Here is a 21,252-nt window from a genome sequence, read left to right on the forward strand (position 1 = left end):
CCAGCACACCAAGAAAATATAAGGGTCCAAACCAGTGGGAGAACTATCAGGGTTGCAAAGGTTGTCTTGCCACCGGGCCCTGGTGTTCTGCCACAGTGGGGGATCCCCAGCTGTCCTGTCCCTGCTATTTACAGCGCTGGTCTGGCATCTGTCTCCTTGGCAGCGGCGGCAGTCTATTAGGACCTAGTGCTGGTGACATTATGGGTGCATGCAGGGGAAGGCTGGCACTATTGGTTATAGAGAGCCGAGCCCCCAGCTGGTCACCTAGCAGCAGTAATGCTGTATAACCTTCTCTGTTGACATGCTGATCGGCATGTGATCCAGGTGATGCTCCCAGTCAGATCTAATAAACACAGTATTTATTAGCATCAAGAGTACAACCACATATATATATAATCAACCGTATGATCAGCAGCCATGCGGGCTCTATGCCTGTAAAGTGTGGGCTTTGATCAATAAAATCACTGATATTTATGACTAGGATTTGACTAAGAGCATCACCTGGATTGCATCCCGATCAGCATGTCAGAGAAGGGTCCACTGCTGCTAAGCAACCTGCAGGGAGCTCAACTGTCTACAACCAATAGAGATGGGCTTGGGTGTGTTTGAAATCCCACATGCCCGATCACGCCAGGAAGCCGACACTCCACAGTGCTAATCAATGTATGGGCTGCCTAAGAGCTAAGACCAGCCATAGACAGTTTAAATCTCAGCTGGTTCAGCAGAAACTGGCTGAGATTTGAACCATTAATGAGCAGATTCTCTTATGATTATCACTAGTGGTTGCTGTATAGTCACTAGTGATAATCACTGTTTGTCGGGAGAATATAATTGCTGGGCAGGAGGGATATTCCCCTGTCACCACTGTCTGTTGATGGGGGAATCATGCAAGTTTCTTTCCTGCAATCTGTGGATGCAGGAAAGAAATTTGCACCGTATATTACCTGCCTAACTGAAAGTGAAAGTAAATTGTGAATGTTTTGAAAGAACAGGAGAGGGGGAGGGAGACAGATGGAGGGGGAGAGAAGGGATGGAGATAATGTAGTTCAGTGATTACAGTGTACTGCAGTCTGCAGTGCACACACTTAAACACGGTCCATGCTAGAATATCTGGTTGTGTGAGCGCTCGCATTATGCAGTGTCGGCGAGCACAGGGAGGGAGAGGAATCCCCCGCAGAGCTGACTGGGGACGCTCTCCCTCTCAGAAAGCAAAATACAAAAATTGCAAAAAAAAATAAAAATTTTTGGGGGGGCACAGCATGATGTTGGGGGGTCAGGGCCCCCTTTGCCCCCCCCCCCCCAGGGACGCCTCTGGTGATTTGCTGCCTATCCAGACATCAAAGAAATAGTGGATTGGTTTCTGACATCGCCTCTGTTTTCTATTTATATTAAAAGTGGTCAGTGACTGGCTGCCTCTCCAGACTTCAAAGAAGTAGTGGACTGGCTTCTGATATTGGTTCTGATTGCTATTTACTGTATGTTAAAAGTGGTGACTATCTGTCTATCCACAGGGCCAGATCCATAGGGGCTATTGGAGCTGCAGCTCCAGACCCCTTCCTTGAGATAGGCCCAGCCCAATGGTGTAAGTGAGTCACTAATGCTGCCCATCCCTATCTGTATGCAGTGTTCACGTTTGATCCATATTTAACTTGTTTTAACAAAAAAAAAATGCATCTTCATTTTTTTTATTTCTATTAAAAGGCCCACCAAAATCCTTAGCACCAGACCCATGATGCTCTTATTCCGGCCCTGTCTATCCAGGCTTCAAAGACGTAGTGGACTGGTTTCTGACATTGGTTTTGTTTGCTATTTAGGTTAAAAGTGGTCAGTGACTGGCTGCCTATGCAGACTTCAAGAATATAGCAACTGGTTTTTGACATTGGTTCTGTTTGCTACTTATGGTAAAATAGTGCATCCAATAAATTATGGTTTGGAACCAAATATTTTATATTAGGTTGACCTTGCTCGTAAGATTGATATGATAATGTAAATCATGTTGGTTTCTGACTACCCAGACAGCCTGGAGCTTTGATAATTTCTTGGAAAGATAAGCATTGTATCTACCCTCCCCCACAACATACTTTTATGTATCCTGTTTTCCATCATTCATCTTTCAGTTTCTATGAGTAGATCACACATATCTTCAACATGATATCATGAAGCAGGTAGTTCCACACAGAAACCTGATCTGTTCTGTAAAATTGTGCAACGGCATTATTTAGTTTGATTGTTTGGTTGCCATGGGGTCAAGGAGAGATTGTAACATTTCTGATTGGGTAATTCAGCACTTAAGCCATATATATCTTATGTCAGAGATAAGGATGTCATGAAGATATGTTAACTTAATGAAGTTATTCAGAGGAAAGCCCTGGAGGTGCTAATGTATAGCTAAGTAACAATTGTTAAAGTAGACAAGAAATCACTTCACTTCCAGGCTAACAGGTTTTTTCATACAATAATACATTTTTAATTTACATGTATTTATGATTGTATTGTCATTTGCTTTGAAGGTTGCTAACCTCCCACAATTTTTTTTTTTACTAACTTTGAAAATTTATTGGCAGAGTAAATTCTTTAGTTACCACCTCAAGTATCACAGAAACATAGAAACACAGATATGTATTCCTTACATGTAGTTAATGAAGAATAGTAATCAGACCCATCATTCCAAAGAGCTTATGCTCTCATAAGTATAGCAAAAGATGTGTTGGTACCATAACAAGTTATAAAGTCACAACAAAGTCAGGATATTTTTGTTCCAGTGATTACGTAAGATTAAAAAAATATATATATATTTGGTTTTATTTAAGTAGATGGAAGTATTATTAGTAGGGTTGACCACTTTTTTAAGACCGAGTACAAGTACCGATACTTTTTTTCAAGTACTCGCCGATACCGATTACGATACTTTTTTTAATGTCATGTAACAATTTGACTAATGGGCACTGAGAGGGTGCACTGACGGGGGGCACTGACGGGGGGCACTGACAGATGGCACTGATAGGCTGCACTTATGGGCACTGATAGGCGGCACTTAGGGGCACTGATAGGCGGCACTTATGGGCACTGAAAGGCAGCACTGATAGATGGAACTGATGTCACTTATGGGCACTTATGGGCACTGAAATGCAGCACTGATAGATGGAACTGATGTCACTTATGGGCACTGAAAGGCAGCACTGATAGATGGAACTGATGTCACTGAAATGCAGCACTGATTGGCAATTGCATAATAAATTACATGAATGAGGAGAGGAGAGGAGAGGAAGGATTTTGCAATGCTATTTGGCATATAGCATTGCGAAATCCTTCCTTTCCTCTCATCATTCATGTCATTTAACTTCTAGTAAGTATGTGCTGCGACGCCCATATTGGTACACCTTGCACTTGGCTGCAGTATGCCAGCAGCGGACATCTTGTTTCATATTCAGTATTTATACCCCTTAAAATGTTCCACATTTTGTCATATTACAGCCAAAAATATAAATGTATTTTATTGGGATGTTATGTGATAGAGCAACACAAAGTGGCACATAAATGTAAAGTGAAAGGAAAATCATAAATGCTTTTCAGATTTTTTACAAATAAATATCTGAAAAGTGTGGGGTGCATTTGTATTTAGCAGCCTTTACTCTGATACCCCTAACTAAAATATAGTGGAACCAATTGCCCTCAGAAGTTACCTAATTAGTAAATAGGGTCCACCTGTGTATAATTTAATCTCAGTATAAATACAGCTGTTCTGTAAAGCCCTCATAGGTTTGTTAGAGAACCTTGGTGAACAAACAGCATCATGAAGGCCAGGGAACAGACCGGACAAGTCAGGGAGTTATGGAGAAGTTTAAAGCAGGGTTAGGTTATAAAAATATATACCAAGCTTCGAACATCTCACAAAGCACTATTTAATCCATCATGCGAAAATGGAAAAAGTATGGCACAACTGCAAACCTACTAAGACATGGCCGTCCACCTAAACTAAAGAAGGAGGGCATTAACCAGAGAAGCAGCCAGGAGACCCATGATAACTCTGGAGGAGCTGCAGAGATCCACAGCTCAGGTAGGAGAATCTATCCACAGGATAACCCTTAGTCGTGCACTTCACAAATCTGTACTTTACGGAAGAGTGGCAAGAAGAAAGCCATAAAAAGTCCAATTTGCAGCTTGCGAGTAGCCATGTGGGGGACACAGCAAACATGTGGAAGGTGGTGCTCTGGTCAGATGAGATCAAATTGAATTCTTGGCCAAAAAGCAAAACGCTCTGTGTGGCGGAAAACTAACACTGCACATTACCCTGAACACACCATCCGCACTGTGAAACATGGTAGTGGCAGCATCATGTTGTGGGGACGCTTTTCTTAAGCAGGGACAGGAAAGCTGGTCAGAGTTGATGGATGGAGCCAAATTCAGGGTAATCTTAGATGAAAACCTGTTAAAGTCTGCAAAAGACTTGAGACTGGGACAGAGGTTCACCTTCCAGTATGACCACGACCCTAAACATACAACCAGAGCTATAATGGAATGATTTAAATCAGGGGTCTCCAAACTTTTAAAGCAAAGGGACAGTTTACGGTCTTTCAGACTTCAGAGGGGCCGGATTCTGACCAGTTGGGGTATAAAATGCCCCAGGGCCAAGCAGCAGTGAGAATAAACATGGCCTCAGTGTTGGTGGGCAGTAGGAGGAGTAATAGTACTCCATCATTGCTATTAGTCTAAGAAATAGTGCCCCATTGTTGGTGCCATTGGGAGGAATAGTGCCTCATATCATTGGGAGCAATACTGCCCCAAGGGTCGGATGAAGGCTAGCAAAGGGCCACATCCGGCCCTCGGGCCGCAGTTTGGAGACCCCTGGTTTAAATTAAAGCATATTCATGTGTTACAATGGCCCAGTCAAAGTCCAGACCTATGTCCAATTGAGAATCTGTGGCAAGACTTGAAAATTGCTGTTTATAGACACTCCCCAACCAATTTGACAGAGCGTGAGCTATTTTGCAAAGAAGAATGGGCAAACATTTCACTCTCTAGATACCCAAAAATACTTAAAGCTGTAATTGCAGCGAAAGGTGGTTCTACGGAGTATTAACTCAGGGGGGTTGAATACAAATGCATGTCACACATTTCATTTGTAAAAAAAAATAGAAAACCATTTATCATTTTCCTTCTACTTCACAAGTTCTGTTGTGTTGGTTTAGCACATAAAATTCCAATAAAATACATTTACGTTATTGGTTGCAACATGATAAAATGTAGAAAATTTCCAGGGGTATGAATACTTTTGCAAGGCATTGTAAGTTATATAGCTAAATTATGACAAGAAAGTGGTTTGCTGCACTCTATTTGAAACATATTAATGGACATACCTCCTCTTAACTCCTGAAGAAATAGACCTACTCTAAAGAAACGCGCAAGGTTTAAAGCTCAGACTTCTCAGTTTTCTTCCTATCAGTCTGAATATTTTTAGAATTTTTTTTTGAAAATTTACTGGTAATAAAACTGTCAAAGTGTTTCTTACAAATTAAAGACCTGTTAGAAATTTATATAGGTTAAGGCTAGGAGGTATTATATGCTTACTATAAGGTGTTGATACCACTTATGCATCATGATCGTATATCTTATATCTTCACATACTTATTTATATTTTAATCTTTTGTTATAAATGAAAACCAAAATGTCCTGACTGTCATAACATTGTAGTTTGTTATGCTGCCACATTGTGTAATATGCTTGTATATCTTACATTACATGTAAGGTACTAAAACAATATGTAAATAATATTAAGTGACAATGCTGAAAGTACAAAAAAATATTGAAAACAACCCTTCCCCTAATATGAATGTAAATATACAGTAAAGCTAAACTCCGATAGATAAAACAGACACATAAATAAATGCAAGTCTGTTATTATTTAGACATTATTCAATTTGTTCCTTTAAATGCAAGTAGTAGTGTATCTAAATTTGACTTGCTAGTAGTCTATTGTACCATAGAGTATACAACTGGAGAGGGAGAAGCAGCACAATTAGCCAATGAGCTGTGCTGCAGTGCTGATATGCTAACAAAGGAGTGACCGTCTGACCTTGACCTGTAACCAACAAACTGGTGAACTCAGGCTGAAGTAGAAAATCCTGATCTGCATACTTGTTTGAGGTTACTGGCTGATATGCTAACAAAGGAGTGACCGTCTGACCTTGACCTGTAACCAACAAACTGGTGAACTCAGGCTGAAGTAGAAAATCCTGATCTTCATACTTGTTTGAGGTTACTGGCTCAGAAAGAATTGAAGAGTTTGTTGAATCAGATTCTGCAGACAACCTTTAGGTCATGGCGAAGAGTTGATTGTTGGGGACTGATTTTCCTTGCCGAGATCTTAATCAGCTATGGGGTTCTGAGAATGCATGTTTTATGGTTGAATTTGATTATCAGGTGTCCTAAATATGGCAATGTAACTATGTAGCAAAGTAGTAACACTACAATAGGTGGGAAAAGTAGACAAGCCTTTAATACACTTATACCGGTATATGATATTAAGCTATTGAGACCCACAAAACATTATCAATTTTGTATTTTGCTTTTCCTTTTTAAAGCAGAGTTCCAGGGACACCAACTTTAATTTAAATATATTCCTCAATAGCAAAAACATTTTTTGAATTTACTCTGTGTTCACAAAATTCGTTGAAACACATTTTTTTTCTTTTATACCCTGTACACAGGATCGGACCTTTGTCCGACCAAATTCACATTGGAATTCCGACGGAATTCCATTGGAGGAAAAGAGAACATGTTCTCTATGTAAACTCCGATGGAATTCATCGGAATATCTGATGGAAAAACTCAGATGGGCGTACACGGTTGGAATTTCCGATGGAAAAAGTCAGTCAGACTTTTTCCATCGGAAATTCAAATCGTGTGTACAAGGCCTTACAGTGTCTTTATTGAAAATTTTTCAAGAAATAAAAAATTGAAACCCATTTTTTACCTTGTAAATGTAGCAGTGACATGCTCACTGTGCTGTACATACAGTGATGAAAATAAGTATTTGAACACCCTGCTATTTTGCAAGTTCTCCCACTTGGAAATAATGGAGGGGTCTGAAATTGTTATTGTAGGTGCATGTCCACTGTGAGAGACATAATAAAAAAAAAAAAATCCAGAAATCACAATGTATGATTTTTTTAACTATTTATTTGTATGATACAGCTGCAAATAAGTATTTGAACACCTGAGAAAATCAATGTTAATATTTGGTACAGTAGCCTTTGTTTGCAATTACAGAGGTCAAACGTTTCTTGTAGTTTTTCACCAGGTTTGCACACACTGGAGGAGGGATTTTGGCCCACTCCTCCACACAGATCGTCTCTAGATCAGTCAGGTTTCTGGGCTGTCGCTGAGAAACACGGAGTTTGAGCTCCCTCCAAAGATTCTTTATTGGGTTTAGGTCTGGAGACTGGCTAGGCCATGCCAGAACCTTGATATGCTTCTTACAGAGCCACTCCTTGGTTATCCTGGCTGTGTGCTTCGGGTCATTGTCATGTTGGAAGACCCAGCCTCGACCCATCTTCAAAGCTCTAACTGAGGGAAGGAGGTTGTTGCCCAAAATCTCGCAATACATGGCCCTGGTCATCCTCTCCTTAATACAGTGCAGTCGCCCTGTCCCATGTGCAGAAAAACACCCCCAAAGCATGATGCTACCACCCCCATGCTTCACAGTAGGGATGGTGTTCTTGGGATGGTACTCATCATTCTTCTTCCTCCAAACACGGTTAGTGGAATTATGACCAAAAAGTTATATTTTGGTCTCATCTGACCACATGACTTTTTCCCATGACTCCTCTGGATCATTCAAATGGTCATTGGCAAACTTAAGATGGGCCTTGACATGTGCTGGTTTAAGCAGGGGAACCTTCCGTGCCATGCATGATTTCAAACCATGACGTCTTAGTGTATTACCAACAGTAACCTTAGAAACGGTGGTCCCAGCTTTTTTCAGGTCATTGACCAGCTCCTCCCATGTAGTCCTGGGCTGATTTCTCACCTTTCTTAGGATCATTGTGACCCCACGAGGTGAGATTTTGCATGGAGCCCCAGTCCGAGGGAGATTGACAGTCATGTTTAGCTTCTTCCATTTTCTAATGATTGCTCCAACAGTGGACCTTTTTTCACCAAGCTGCTTGGCAATTTCCCCGTAGCCCTTTCCAGCCTTGTGGAGGTGTACAATTTTGTCTCTAGTGTCTTTGGACAGCTCTTTGGTCGTGGCCATGTTAGTAGTTTGATTCTTACTGATTGTATGGGGTGGATAGGTGTCTTTATGCAGCTAATGACCTCAAACAGGTGCATCTAATTTAGGATAATAAATGGAGTGGAGGTGGACATTTTAAAGGCAGACTAACAGGTCTTTGAGGGTCAGAATTCTAGCTGATAGACAGGTGTTCAAATAGTTATTTGCAGCTGTATCATACAAATAAATAGTTAAAAAATCATAAATTGTGATTTCTGGAATTTTTTTTTTTGATTATGTCTCTCACAGTGGACATGCACCTACGATGACAATTTCAGACCCCTCCATGATTTCCAAGTGGGAGAACTTGCAAAATAGCAGGGTGTTCAAATACTTATTTTCTTCACTGAATCATGTACAGCCATCAGAGCTGTGGGAGGGAGCCATGAGGCTTCACCCACCATGGGCTGTCTGCAGGGAATTACAGAAGGGGCTGAGACAAGACCAGTCCCCCTGTACAAGCAGAGAGTATTGGTGACTGGTCTTTATTACAGGAAGTGTCTGCACAGAGGAAAAGTTTCATACTAGATTACTGCAGATATCTGGAAGAAATACACAAAGCACACCAAGAGTTAAGGAAGAGTACAACTGCCTCTTGTATTTAAATGATATTTGCCTATTGCAGAATTAAACTTTAGGCTCTGTTCACACCTAGGCATTTTTGTGCGTTTTTCTGCTGTAAGCCTCATCTCTAAAAGCGCCCAACAAGGCAAATCCCTTAATGTTCGGTTTCTAAAATGAAGGGGCTAGATTCAGGTAGGGGCGCGCATAGTTACGGCGGCGCATCGTATTGTATTTACGATACGCCGCCGTAAGTTAGAGAGGCAAGTGCTGTATTCACAAAGCACTTGCCTTCTAAGTTACGGCGGTGTAGCGTAAATGAGGCCGGTGTAAGCACGCGTAATTCAAATGTGGATGAGGGGGCGTGTTTTATGTTAATTCTTGGTGACCCGACGTGATTGACGTTTTTCCCGAACGGCGCATGCGCCGTCCGTGGAATTTCCCAGTGTGCATTGCTCCAAAGTACGCCGCAAGGACGTCATTGGTTTCGACGTGAACGTAAATTACGCCCAGCCCTATTCGCCAACGACTTACGCAAACGACGTAAAAAATTCAAATTTCGATGCGGGAACGACGGCCATACTTAACATTGCGTGCGCCTCCTAATAGCAGGAGTAACCTGACGCCGAAAAAGCCTGACGTAAAAAAATAGCGCCGGGCGTACGTAAATTTGTGAATCGGCGTATCTAGGTCATTTGCATATTCTCCGCCGAAAACGACGGAAGCGCCACCTAGCGGCCAGCGTAAATATGCACCCTAAGATACGACGGTGTAAGAGACTTACGCCAGTCGCATCTAAGGCTAATGTCGGCGTATCTTGCTTTTCCAAATACAGAAAGAAGATACGCCGGCGCAGATTTGAATTTACGCGGCGTATCTATAGATACGCCGGCGTAAGTTCTCTCTGAATCTAGCCCAAGGTGTTTTACTTGTACAGTTAACCAGTGCAAATCCTTTCATTCAGTATTGTTGCAATTCCTAACTTTATTGACAGTATGCTGTAATTCTGCACGTATGAAGCTTTATTCTTGACAAGAAATCGGAAAACCTACAAATTTGTACCCATCCAATAAGAACACACAGCAGTTTTGACACTCAGAACCCATATCAGTCAGCTGCTCTCTGTTCTGTTAAATAAAAAATAAAAATGGATCTTGCCCTTTTATTTATTCCTTCAGCTTGTCCGAGCGAGTGCTGCTTCTCTCTTGAAAGGACTAAACATCTGGAAGTACTGTAGCAGTCTTGGGTCTACTTTTTTAAGCATAGAAACAGATGATTGGCTGAGGTTCCAAGTGCAGATATTCCTGTTGATTTGCATTAGTGTACAAATGTAGGGATTTTCCACTGTCTTGTCAGAAGGGGAAAACCCGTTTAACCTAAAATTCAGTTTTTGCAAATGTGTTTATATCAGGAATTTAATAAATAAGATAAAGTGTAACCATTAGTTACAGTGTAAGAGTTAGATCAAACCTAATATTTACAGGAAAAGCTGACATTTGTATATAAATTTGTACAAATATTTGAGGAAATGGGACTTTTAGTAGCGATTGAGGATCTATTTCAAACAATTTTTATTTAAACCATGTTAATAAAACCGATATGCAGTTAAAAATCTATGTATCACATATTGTTAACAGGAATACTTAAAATCCCTCATACAGTTGTACCACCACCTTGGAATTACTCTCAGGCCTCGTACACACGACAGAGTTTCTCGGCAGAATTCAGCGAGAAACTCGGTCAGAGCCGGATTCTGCCGAGAAACTCTGTCGTGTGTACACTTTCTGCCCGATGGAGCCGCAGAGGAACTCGTCGAGAAAATAGAGAACATGTTCTCTATTTTCTCGTTGTTCTATGGGAGAACTCGGCCCGCCAAGCTCCTCGGCGGCTTCAGGTTGTTTGGCACGTCGAGTTCCTCGGCCGTGTGTACGAGGCCTATGTGTTGTGTATACACACTTTAAGAATACAATTACAATCACTCTCAAAATCCAACCTAGATGGTTCATTAATTGTATGTATAAATTAACAGAGTATCTAAGGAGAGGTTGTGAAAAGCTCTACGCGTTTCACACAAACAAACCCACTTCTTCAGAAGAGAGGGAGGCGTGACAATTGTACAGAAGTAATAACAACATAAATAGTACACTATATTTACAATTTGTGAACCTAACTCATTATTACTTAGCCACTCCCACCCAATAGTCTGTTATATCATCTGCAAAAAGCTTTATTGAAAACAAACATGCTCTGGCACTTCTGTTGGCCAGTGTGACCACTGAATAACGGTTCAATAGTGAAACACATGAGGGAACCAGGCCAGATTGTCAGCCTGCCAAGCTGGTTAAAATATACATACCAAGGTTCAGGGTTCCTGGAATACTTAAAGGGCTGAAAAGGTTCGTTTTTTTTTTTTCTAAATAGATTCCTTTAAGCTAGTGCATTGTTGGTTCACTTACCTTTTCCTTCGATTTCCCTTCTAAAATGTTGTTTTCTTTGTCTGAATTTCTCACTTCCTGTTCCTCAGTAAGGTGTTCAGTAAGCTGTTCTGGCTGACTATCCACCGCTCGGAAGATGGTGAAAAGCTTACTGAGGAGAAACAGGAAGTGAGAAATTCAGGCAAAGAAAAAAAACATTCAGAAGGGAAATCGAAGGAAAAGGTAAGTGAACCAAAAATGCACTAGCTTAAAGGAACCTATTTAGAAAATAAAAAAACTAACCTTTACAACACCTTTAAGGGGAAAGTCAAACTAGCTTACAGGTACTTGGAAGTTGTCTGTCAATGGCTACAATCCACTACCATTTTCTCGTTCTAAGGTTTTATTGAAAGATCAACATATGATAACAAGTATATTGTATCAAATTAAAGGTATTTTAGTAGTTACATGTAAAAAATTCACTAACATTTTAGTAGTTATAATACCACTTCACATTCTGCTTAAAGAGCAATTCCACTTTTTTGTTGAGAAAAAACAGTCAATATACATTGCAGAGATTTTAACAATCGTTGTGGTAGATTCTTACCTTTTATTACTCTGAAGAAATTATTCTGAAGAAGAGGGTCTGGTTCATTATAATCACCTAGTGCAGTCCTCAATGTTCTAATAAGAAAAGCTGAATCTTTTTAGAAATATTTAACCCTTGGGGAATAGCTAACCAAAACTGAACTTCAAAAACAGATTTTTTTTTTGGGGGGATATCAATATTGTTCAGAATGCCTCCAGTTTGCCATATTGCATTTGAATTTGAATCTTACAGAACATTACAGTGGCTGCAGATTGAAAAAGAAAGGTCATATTAAATATTTTTCTTTTTGCAATTTTTTTCATGAGAATAGAGTTACACTTTAAAATGTAAGGGTGTAAATATAAAGCTTATTTTCAGAATTCTGTATAATACATCTGCTGAAACTCCTTTATATACATAGTAGATTTTTGGCCGAGTGTTAAAAAAAAAAAAAAGAAACACATTCTGCTATTAACAAAGGAAAACAGTAAATAAGTCATGTTCCAGCTTTCTGGCAGCTTGCTGGAAGGGATGAATTACAAAACTGGCCTCCCTTGCTACAGTGATTTGCTAGAAATCTGCACATTCTCTAGATAAGGCTGGAAAGGGCTCAACTTTGGACATTTGGAATGTGAATTAGCGCGGTTTTCCTTTTTCATTGAAATCTGCAGACTGCCTAGGGAGTGCTAAAGTGCACAGAAATGGAGGAATCTCCTGGTATTCTGGGATTGTAAAGATAATAGCGAATCACTTGTAATAATTCCAAACTTCTGAAATGTCCTGGATAGACTGAATCCAGATGAGTTTCCTGGAAAGTCTTGTGATGTTTCAAAGAGCGCGGACCCAAAGCCAAAGCATATGTTTTCTTATATGTTAAAATCCTGATATGAGGCACTGTTTACATGTACTGGTTAGCGAAACATTACCATTGCCTGCTTGTTTTCATTTTTGATTGCAAGTAATATTGCGGAGACATATGTTGTGCATTAGGAGTTCTTGAGAATGGATTTTTGTACAAGCATGCACTGCAGTGACAGTGACAGCATCTCACTTTTGTGAAAAATCAGAGAAAACCTAAACGTACTGCCTGTAATGCACCTGCCTTATCACAAACGTTCATCAAGAGTTTGGAATCATTCATATGTATGTGTACGTAAAGAGCAGTTTTCACCCACGTGGGATGCACAGCTGTTCCATGCAGGCAGTCCCATTCAAGTCTATTGGAATGTCATAGCTGCACAGTCAAAGCCGCCGGTCCCAAATTTAAAGCTGTGCAGATGTGGGTTCCCAACACACATTTTCTTGGGTTGATTTACTAAAACTTGAGTTTGCAACATCTGGTGCATAAAAAATCTCTGAATAAAAGCCAATCAGCTTCTATTTGTTTACCTAGAATAACTTAGTTTGCTCTCTGCCTGTGCTGCACTTTTATCCATTTTCATCGCTTCTAGTTTTTGCTGAGAACTACAGAACCATGTCCCTCTATGTTATGTAGAAAGGAGAAGGGGAGCTTTTTATAGTCCTATCCTGTTTCTGTTGTCCTAGTATAGTACAGTAAGTGAGCATTGTCAGCCTAGAACAGCAAGGAATGTATTTGTAAAAAATGTGTAGCGCTATAGCACTGTATGTAAATTCATTCTGTGTGAATGGGGACAAAATCAAATGTCTCTCCAGGTTTTCATTCAAACAGAATACAGTAAATTTAGGAAATGTCTGCAATATGGTCACTAAATCGAGCTAACAAATATTTATTTCCTATAATCGTCAGCTCTGTCTAGTGGCCATAATGCAGCATTTTCTTGATTCGCCCTGTTCTATATAAATTAATAACATTCAACCCGGAGAAAAAAAGAGCCTAATAACATTAATTGTTGCACCCATTTGCAAAAAATAGCTCTGCACATTTTTTATAAACACGCTTGAAATGCAACCAACACTTCTAATGTCGCTTACACACAACCATTTTCCCTGTCATGCAAAAAAAAAAACAATGTTTTTCTTGACGTGACTCGTCATGATTCCTCTCAAGCCTGCCTTGCATACACACGTTCATGAAAAAAAAACGCTTGAGCAAAGCGCAGTGACGTACTACACGTACGACAACACATACGGTGGCACTATAAAGGGGACGTTCCATTCAAATAGCGCCACCCTTTGGGCTGCTTTTGCTGATCCTCGTGTTAGTAAAAGTTTGGTGAAAGACGATTCACGCTTTTCAGCCTCGTGCTTTTCAGTCCGTTACAGCGTGACGGATGTGCTATCTCCATTACGAACGCTAGTTTTACCAGAACGAGCGCTCCCGTCTCATTCTTGATTCTGAGCATGCATGGTTTTTTTCCCCTCTGAAAAGCATACACATGAGCGGTTTTCGCGACGAGAAAAAGAACGACAGGAAAAATAACGAGAAAAAATAGAGCAGGTTCTAATTTTTTTGCGGGCAGTTTTCTCGTCGACCGGTTTTCACGACCAATCTAAAAAATGGCAGTTTTCTCATCATGAAAAACGATCGTGTGTATGCGGCATTAGAACTATTTTTGTGTTTGGGTGTAGGTACAATTTAAATCACCAAGCCAGACCAATGCAGTTGCACCAGTGACTTGTTAATGTTAAAAACATATGCAGAACTAAATATCAAGAATTCTGAATTGTTTGCATGTTTTTTTTTTTTTTTTTTACATTTTGTACGTGAAAAAAGTGTTGTTTTTGAAATGTGTATTCCAATTAAGATGACTACTAATATGCTTTCAGTATGTATATAGTGCTTTATATAGTGTTATTTGTCTTTGTTTGCAGAGATTATTATTTCCTCTGAAGATACAATATAATACATTTTGTTTACGCAAGGAAAAAACTGCCCCATATGTGACAACATGTAAGTACTTTCCTTGTCACCAGTAAATTGTGTTTTTTTGTAAATACGTAATATCTAAGTATTGATGTCTAGTATTTGTTATTTCCACCCTCCATGCACATGCCTGGAGGCATGAAGAAAGTAAAACTGTAAAATCAAATTCAAACGTATATCACTTGGATTATTGTCATGAATTCTACTCTGGTCATAGCTCTTGATTTCCGCAGTTATTTTATTTGAATAACTGCTTTTTTATTCCACTCCACTGCTTGACCAGCGAACCCATCTTTTACTCCCCATGGAGATGTCCACACCTATTTTTTACAGTAGAGGAACAGTGCAGGTCAGCATAGCGTTAGGAGGTAAGTGCTTTTCACCAAGAGCTAAAGCCAAAGAACACCAGTATAAATGGTGTGACAGTAGGATCAATTTGGAATGTTGGTTAACAGGATGCAGATCTATCAATTTCTGCATGACCCAATGGGCTTTCCAGTTCCTTTTGCTCCTTTTGTATCTGTATTGGGTGTTATGCAGAACCTGACTGTATCATCGTCTGCATGAACCCTCCTTCACAAACTCCCATATCGTCTGCATGCACCCTTCTTCACAAACTCCTATTTTCAATTTCAAAGGGCTGTTGTCCTCCACTGGATGTCACCCAATCATTCGTTCTTAGTGGTAAGACTCTTGGAAGTCACTGGACTTTGAAAAAAATATATACATTGAGTATGCACACAAAGGTGGCTAGAGAAATAAGTTAAAATCTGACCTCTACACAAGATATGAATTTCCTATTATCTTTTGATACATTCTTTTGTGAAGTCCTGGTTTGCTAGCCACCGACCTGACTCTACCCATCCTCCTGCCCTCGCTTGTGCCAGAACAACTGTTTAGCGGGCAGGAACTGGTGATTGTTTTGGAAAACTCTTGGGTTCTTTGAGCTTATTGAAAGTACATGGGTTTCGCATGTCATGGTGCACGTTCAGTTGTAATACTCTAGCACAGTGTTTCCCAACTCCAGTCCTCAAGGCACACCAACAGGTCATGTTTTCAGGATTTCCCTCAGATGAAACGGCTGTGGTAATTACTAAGGCAGTGAAACTGATCAAATCACCTGTGCAAAATAATGGAAAGCCTGAAAACATGACCTGTTGGTGTGCCTTGAGGACTGGAGTTGGGAAACACTGCTCTAGCAATTGCATTGGATTTTTGTAGTAGAGTGGTTGACATCCTGCTCTACTGGCAACTGTTTTAGCGAATGCTTTATTCAATGACATGTACTCTTCTGTAATGTATATTGTTTCTCAATAAACTATTACTTGGAGGAAGAAAGTGGAACTTCAGAGACTAATGCCTTGTACACACCATCGTTTTTCCTGACGTGCAAAAAGCTGTCTTAAATATTAGAGGTCCGATTAAATATTTGCATCTTAGTTTTCACATTCAGATCTGCCAACATGCCTGGATCGGCACCTGGCTCAGCCTCTTAGCGAGAGTGAGGAGGGGGAGGGGGGGCAGAGTAGAGAGAGCCGGTGGCTGAAAGTCACGGAGCTCTAAGAACTGAGTTATCTGCGATATTTGATCGTTCGGTTCTCAGTGTTAAAGCTGGTGGCAGACAGATGCTGCATCCAGCTTGGTAAGTATGATTAAAAAAGAAAAAACCCATAGTTATCTTTTAATAGCTAGATTCACAAAGAGTTAAGCCGGCGTATCGTGAACACTGATTTACGCCTAGAATGCGTAATTCAACGAGATACGCCTATTCACGAACATACGCTTGCCCGTCGCAGTAAAGATACTCCGTTTACATAAGGCGTTTTCAGGCGTAAAGTTAGTCGGACAAATAGCTGGCCTAGCCATTGTTAAGTATGGACGTCGTTCCTGCGTCGAATTTTGAAAATTTTACGTTGTTTGCGTAGGTCGTCCGTGAATGGGGCTGGACGTGCTTTGTGAATACAGCACTTGCCTTTCTGACTTATGGTGGCTTAGCGTAAATACGATACGCCGTCTCAAAAATATGCCGCCCTACGTGAATCCAGCTATAAGTATGTAATTCACAGTGTTCACATTCTTACTTTATTCTTTTTCTTCTTAATAGGAAACTGTTTGCATTTATTTTTGTTTATCTATTCATGTCAGACCCTGTCCTTGAAGGAGCTTGCAATCTATAATTCTACCACCGAAATTTTCAAAACATTACCCTATGTAAATTCCACTGGCTGCATCAGCCCCAGATTTATGTTCCCAAAGCATGCTGCTGCTGGCAATTGTCATTTGTACTGCTTATTTCAGTACTACTAATAATCACTAGGGGAATATCAATGAAGAAACTAGTAGGAAGCTCTATTCATACAGTAGTCACACAAGAGATTCTCACATTTCCTCTTTATGTTGTTGGTAAAAAGAAACACATAAAAGTTAATCATATATCTTTTACTAGACCATAATCTGGTGTATTGGTGTGACATATTTCATAAAAAGAAATATGTTGTATTTGTTTTAAGTAGAACTATAGGCATAACTTTATTTTTCATGTTGAATAGAGTAAGGGAGGGTTCTAACACCTGTAAGGTTTATTTTTGCCTTCTGTTTCCGATTGGAAAGATTTCTCTTCACTTCCTGTCCCATAGCCGAAACAGGAAGTAAGAAAAAATCCCTGCAAATTAAAGAAATTTCCTTGAGGACCCCCAGGTCACCAGAACTAATATTGCCTTTGGAAGATTTGAGATTTTCTTTTACTTCTCCTTAACAGGGGGCACCGACAACAATAAAAACTATCCAAAACAAAACAAAAAAAACGTTTTGTCTTTAGTTAACTTTCAAAGTACAAGGTTCCTTCGTAAAACAAAATTAGCAATCAGTTGACAGTAGCTGCTACTTTTTAACTCACTTTTGAAAACTGACAACTGTAGATGGGTACATATGATTACATTCACATACACATCTGTCTTTGTGTGTTGCTTTATATCCCCTGTGCAAGCCCACAAAATACCTGGAGATATACTGGCAGTCCAGCATGTTATGTCCTGTACACACTCGGCAGGCAAAAAAACAATGTTTTTCCCGACGGGATTCCTCTCAAGCCTGCCTTGCATACACACGTTCAGGTCAAATACCGCCCGTCCAAAGCGCAGTGATGTACACCACGTCCGACGGGACTATAAAGGGGAAGTTCCATTCAAACTTTGCCACCCTTTGGGCTGCTTTTGCTGATCCTCGTGTTAGTAAAAGTTTGGTAAGAGACGATTCGCGCTTTTCAGCCTCGTGCTTTTCAGTCCGTTACAACGTGATGAATGTGCTATCTCCATTACGAACGCTAGTTTTACCAGAACGGGCGCTCCTGTCTCATACACACGACCGGTTTTCCCGATGGGAAAAAGTCCTCCGGGAATCCAGACGGGAAAAAATAAAGCTGGTTCTCGTCGGGAAAACTGCGATGGAGCATACACACAGCCGGTTTTCCCGCCCAAAAGCTCTCATGGCAGTTTTCCCAACAGGAAAACCAGTCGTGTGTACAAGGCATAACACTTCACTTTGTTTTATGTGGGAACGATGCTCACCTGCCTCCTAGGAAATTACAGCACAAAAATTTCACAGTATACTTGCCATCTATAGAGAAGGTATTGCAACTTCTATATACTGTATATTTGCAAATTTGTGCCACAAAAAAAAAACTTTTTTTAACCCCTTCACACCTAAGGGTAAAACAGATCTAAATGTCTAAGGACAATTTTGAAACTTTGACATATGTTAGTAAAACTGTACATATCGTCGCAACTACTTAGTGTATCCAGGTGGATTATACCATGATTTTTTTCAGGACAAATTGGGCTTTCTTTTGATGATAAATGCTGACGGATATCTCCTGATTTTTTTATTATTATTATTATTATTATGAATGGAAAAAACGTTTTTATTTTATTTAGCTGTATATTTCTTCCTATTATCATAATTTACCACCAAAGAGCAACCTAAAATAAATTCTCCTGCTCCTAACGATTGCAGTGATACCACATATGTGTATGTTAGTCGTTGTATGTACCCATAGTGCAGCCCAGAATCAAAAACATTTTTTATCCTGCCTAAAACACACTGACACTGATACCAATTTAATTTTTTTTTATTTAATACCCATAATATGCTGACCATGACCTTTGACCCTGATCTTGACCTTTGACCCCAACCTTGACCTTTTTATAAAAATAAAAAAAAATACACACTGGTTTGTTTACATTTCCTCTCTGTAGGTCGATTCATGTAGGATTTATGTACTATATGACAACACTCTCCTGCATGAAGAGGAAGATACAATAGTATTGTTCTCTTCATTCTAAAGAGTAAGTAAACACAGGGACAGGCTCACAGTGACGGATCACTGTGATAGCCAATCAGAGGCTATCACAGTGATCAGGTGACCTGGAACCGACAGTCCCAGGTCCCGATCATTAGTACGAGACTCGCTTAGAGTTTGATCTCTGTGCTGGAAGCCCAATCCCAGCGCAAAGGAAGATACGCATATATATGGCCTCAGAGAAAAAAGCCAACTTCTGTTAGGCCACATATATGTCTGCATTTGGCAAGAAGGGGTAAATGCATAAACTATTTAAAAACTGTAAGTGTGTTGTTAAATGTTTTTGTTGTTAGTTCTGTGGAAAAAAAACATTCATGCGCACCTTAAGCCAGCCATAGACAAAGCGATTTTCTTTCCTGCAACAAACCGTGTTGACAGGGAAATCCCTACAGGGAAGCCGCCCCTTCTGGCAAAACACAGTGATTATTGCTATGGGCTTTATAGTTCAAATATCGGATGGTTCATGCTGACCCAGCCAAGATTCCAACCATCCTATGGCCGGCTTTACTTAGTAGACTGTGCACTAAGCAAGTGCAATTGCTCCAGAGCTTTGTAAATGAGCAGAAGCTCAGCTTAATTTCATCATCCAATTATGTGCAAGCAAAACATTTTTTTTTTTCCTTGGACGTGATTGGGTATTCTTTGCTGGACGTGATTGGGTATTCTTTGCAAAGTGAAGCTTTACCTCATATACTAAGCTCCGGAGCAACTGCAATTGCAGAGTGCACAGTCTATTTGCCTTTAGTAAATCAACCCCATAGACTGTGGACTTTGCAAGTGCAGTTGCTCCAGAGCTTAGTAAAAAGGGGAAGCTCTGCTGACTTTCACCATCCATTCACTTGCAAGCAAAAAATGCTGTTTTTTTGTTTGTTTTTTGTTTCGTGTACGTGATTGGGTATTCTTTGCAAAGTGAAGCTTTACTTCATTAACTAAGCGCTGGAGCAACTGCACTTGTGCGCTGTCTGTTTAGACTCCAGTGCAGCGTGGAGATGCAGCGTTGCCAGAGTTAATAAAACAAGCTGTTAGCTTTTCTATCAGGGAATTGACCATGCCCATCTGCATCTTGCCCATACCACTCTGACACTATCTGCACTGCCTTGCCTTAGTCTCTCCCCTCTCCTCCTGCATACAGGCCTATGCCAATAGGGCATGTTAAAGAGAGAGCATGCTGGAAAGTGTAGTCCCAGAGCTGTTCCTGAGACTAGATAGAGGCTGACATTTATAACAGGTTCGCTCTTCCTGCTGTTTGACTCATAACACAGCACAGCTGCCATGGAAATTCACAATTCAGGAGAAAGCAATAAAAGTAAGGAATGTGCAAATCATCTGAACAAAAGGTATAGTTTAGATTAACCCTCTCCCTTCCACCAACTACTTTCATACTTGGGAAGTAGCGCCCACATGTGGACAGACTCTTGGCTGCTATGTTTACATTTTCTCAGCCGACTGTTGGCTTTCTTGTTGAAGAAATTTACCTCCACTTGTGTGGTAAAGTGCCAACCATCCCCTTCCTTATCCCTCTGTCTGACACCACCCTACCAAGGTTATCTACAATTCTACATAACTCACCCAAAAGTAGAATTAAGGGTTTGGTTGGAGGAACTCCAGTAGAACACTGGAACTGGCTTTTTCTAACAGATTTATCTTTTTAAATATTTTCATAAATCGACTCCACAGTTTGCCTTTTGGCCCTTTTTTGACATCCTCACAGTTTGGACATTACTACATGGTGTTTATGCCTATAGTGCAGTTTGGTTGTAACAAATATAAATGTAATGGCACTGGGTCAGTTTTAAATCTTGGACGCAATATCCCAAAAATCGTCATTATGGCTTGGATTCCATTTCAGATTCATAACAAACAAATATTTACAGCTTCTCAGCATCGGAAGGAAGTGGCATGAACTTCAGGTTTAATGAGACCAGCATAGCAATTCTACAGAAAATGAAAACAGGAGGTTCTAACACCTCTTGAGTTTGTCTTTGTGCTGCCAAAGAGCCAAGAATGAAAGAGGCAGTCAGGGAAGCATTTATTTTGTATCTGAGTTGTGTGGTGTGTTCTAGCAGAACATGTAACCTTGCCACCTGGAGTCCTCTGCTAGCTAATAAAACTGTCAGGAGAGACACTTATATAATGCTCTCCATTCTTCTAGTTGAGGGATCACCCAATATGAGTAGTACTCATTGTTTTTTTCTGAGATATTACCATAAAATC

The 21,252-nt window shown here is 40.2% G+C and overlaps 1 protein-coding gene across 1 annotated transcript in view; it reads left to right on the forward strand.

Moving 5' to 3' along the window:
- The window catches only part of HIVEP2 (HIVEP zinc finger 2), a 300,890-nt gene that overhangs the window by 185,584 nt on the left and 94,054 nt on the right, over positions 1-21,252 (forward strand). The window contains exon 4 of the mRNA XM_040350578.1: positions 14,630-14,708. The gene's annotated coding sequence lies outside the window, so the exon portion shown is untranslated. The remainder of the gene's footprint in view (positions 1-14,629; positions 14,709-21,252) is intronic.

This window comes from Rana temporaria, chromosome 4, assembly GCF_905171775.1.
Source record: "Rana temporaria chromosome 4, aRanTem1.1, whole genome shotgun sequence".
Taxonomy (NCBI): Eukaryota; Metazoa; Chordata; class Amphibia; order Anura; family Ranidae; genus Rana; species Rana temporaria.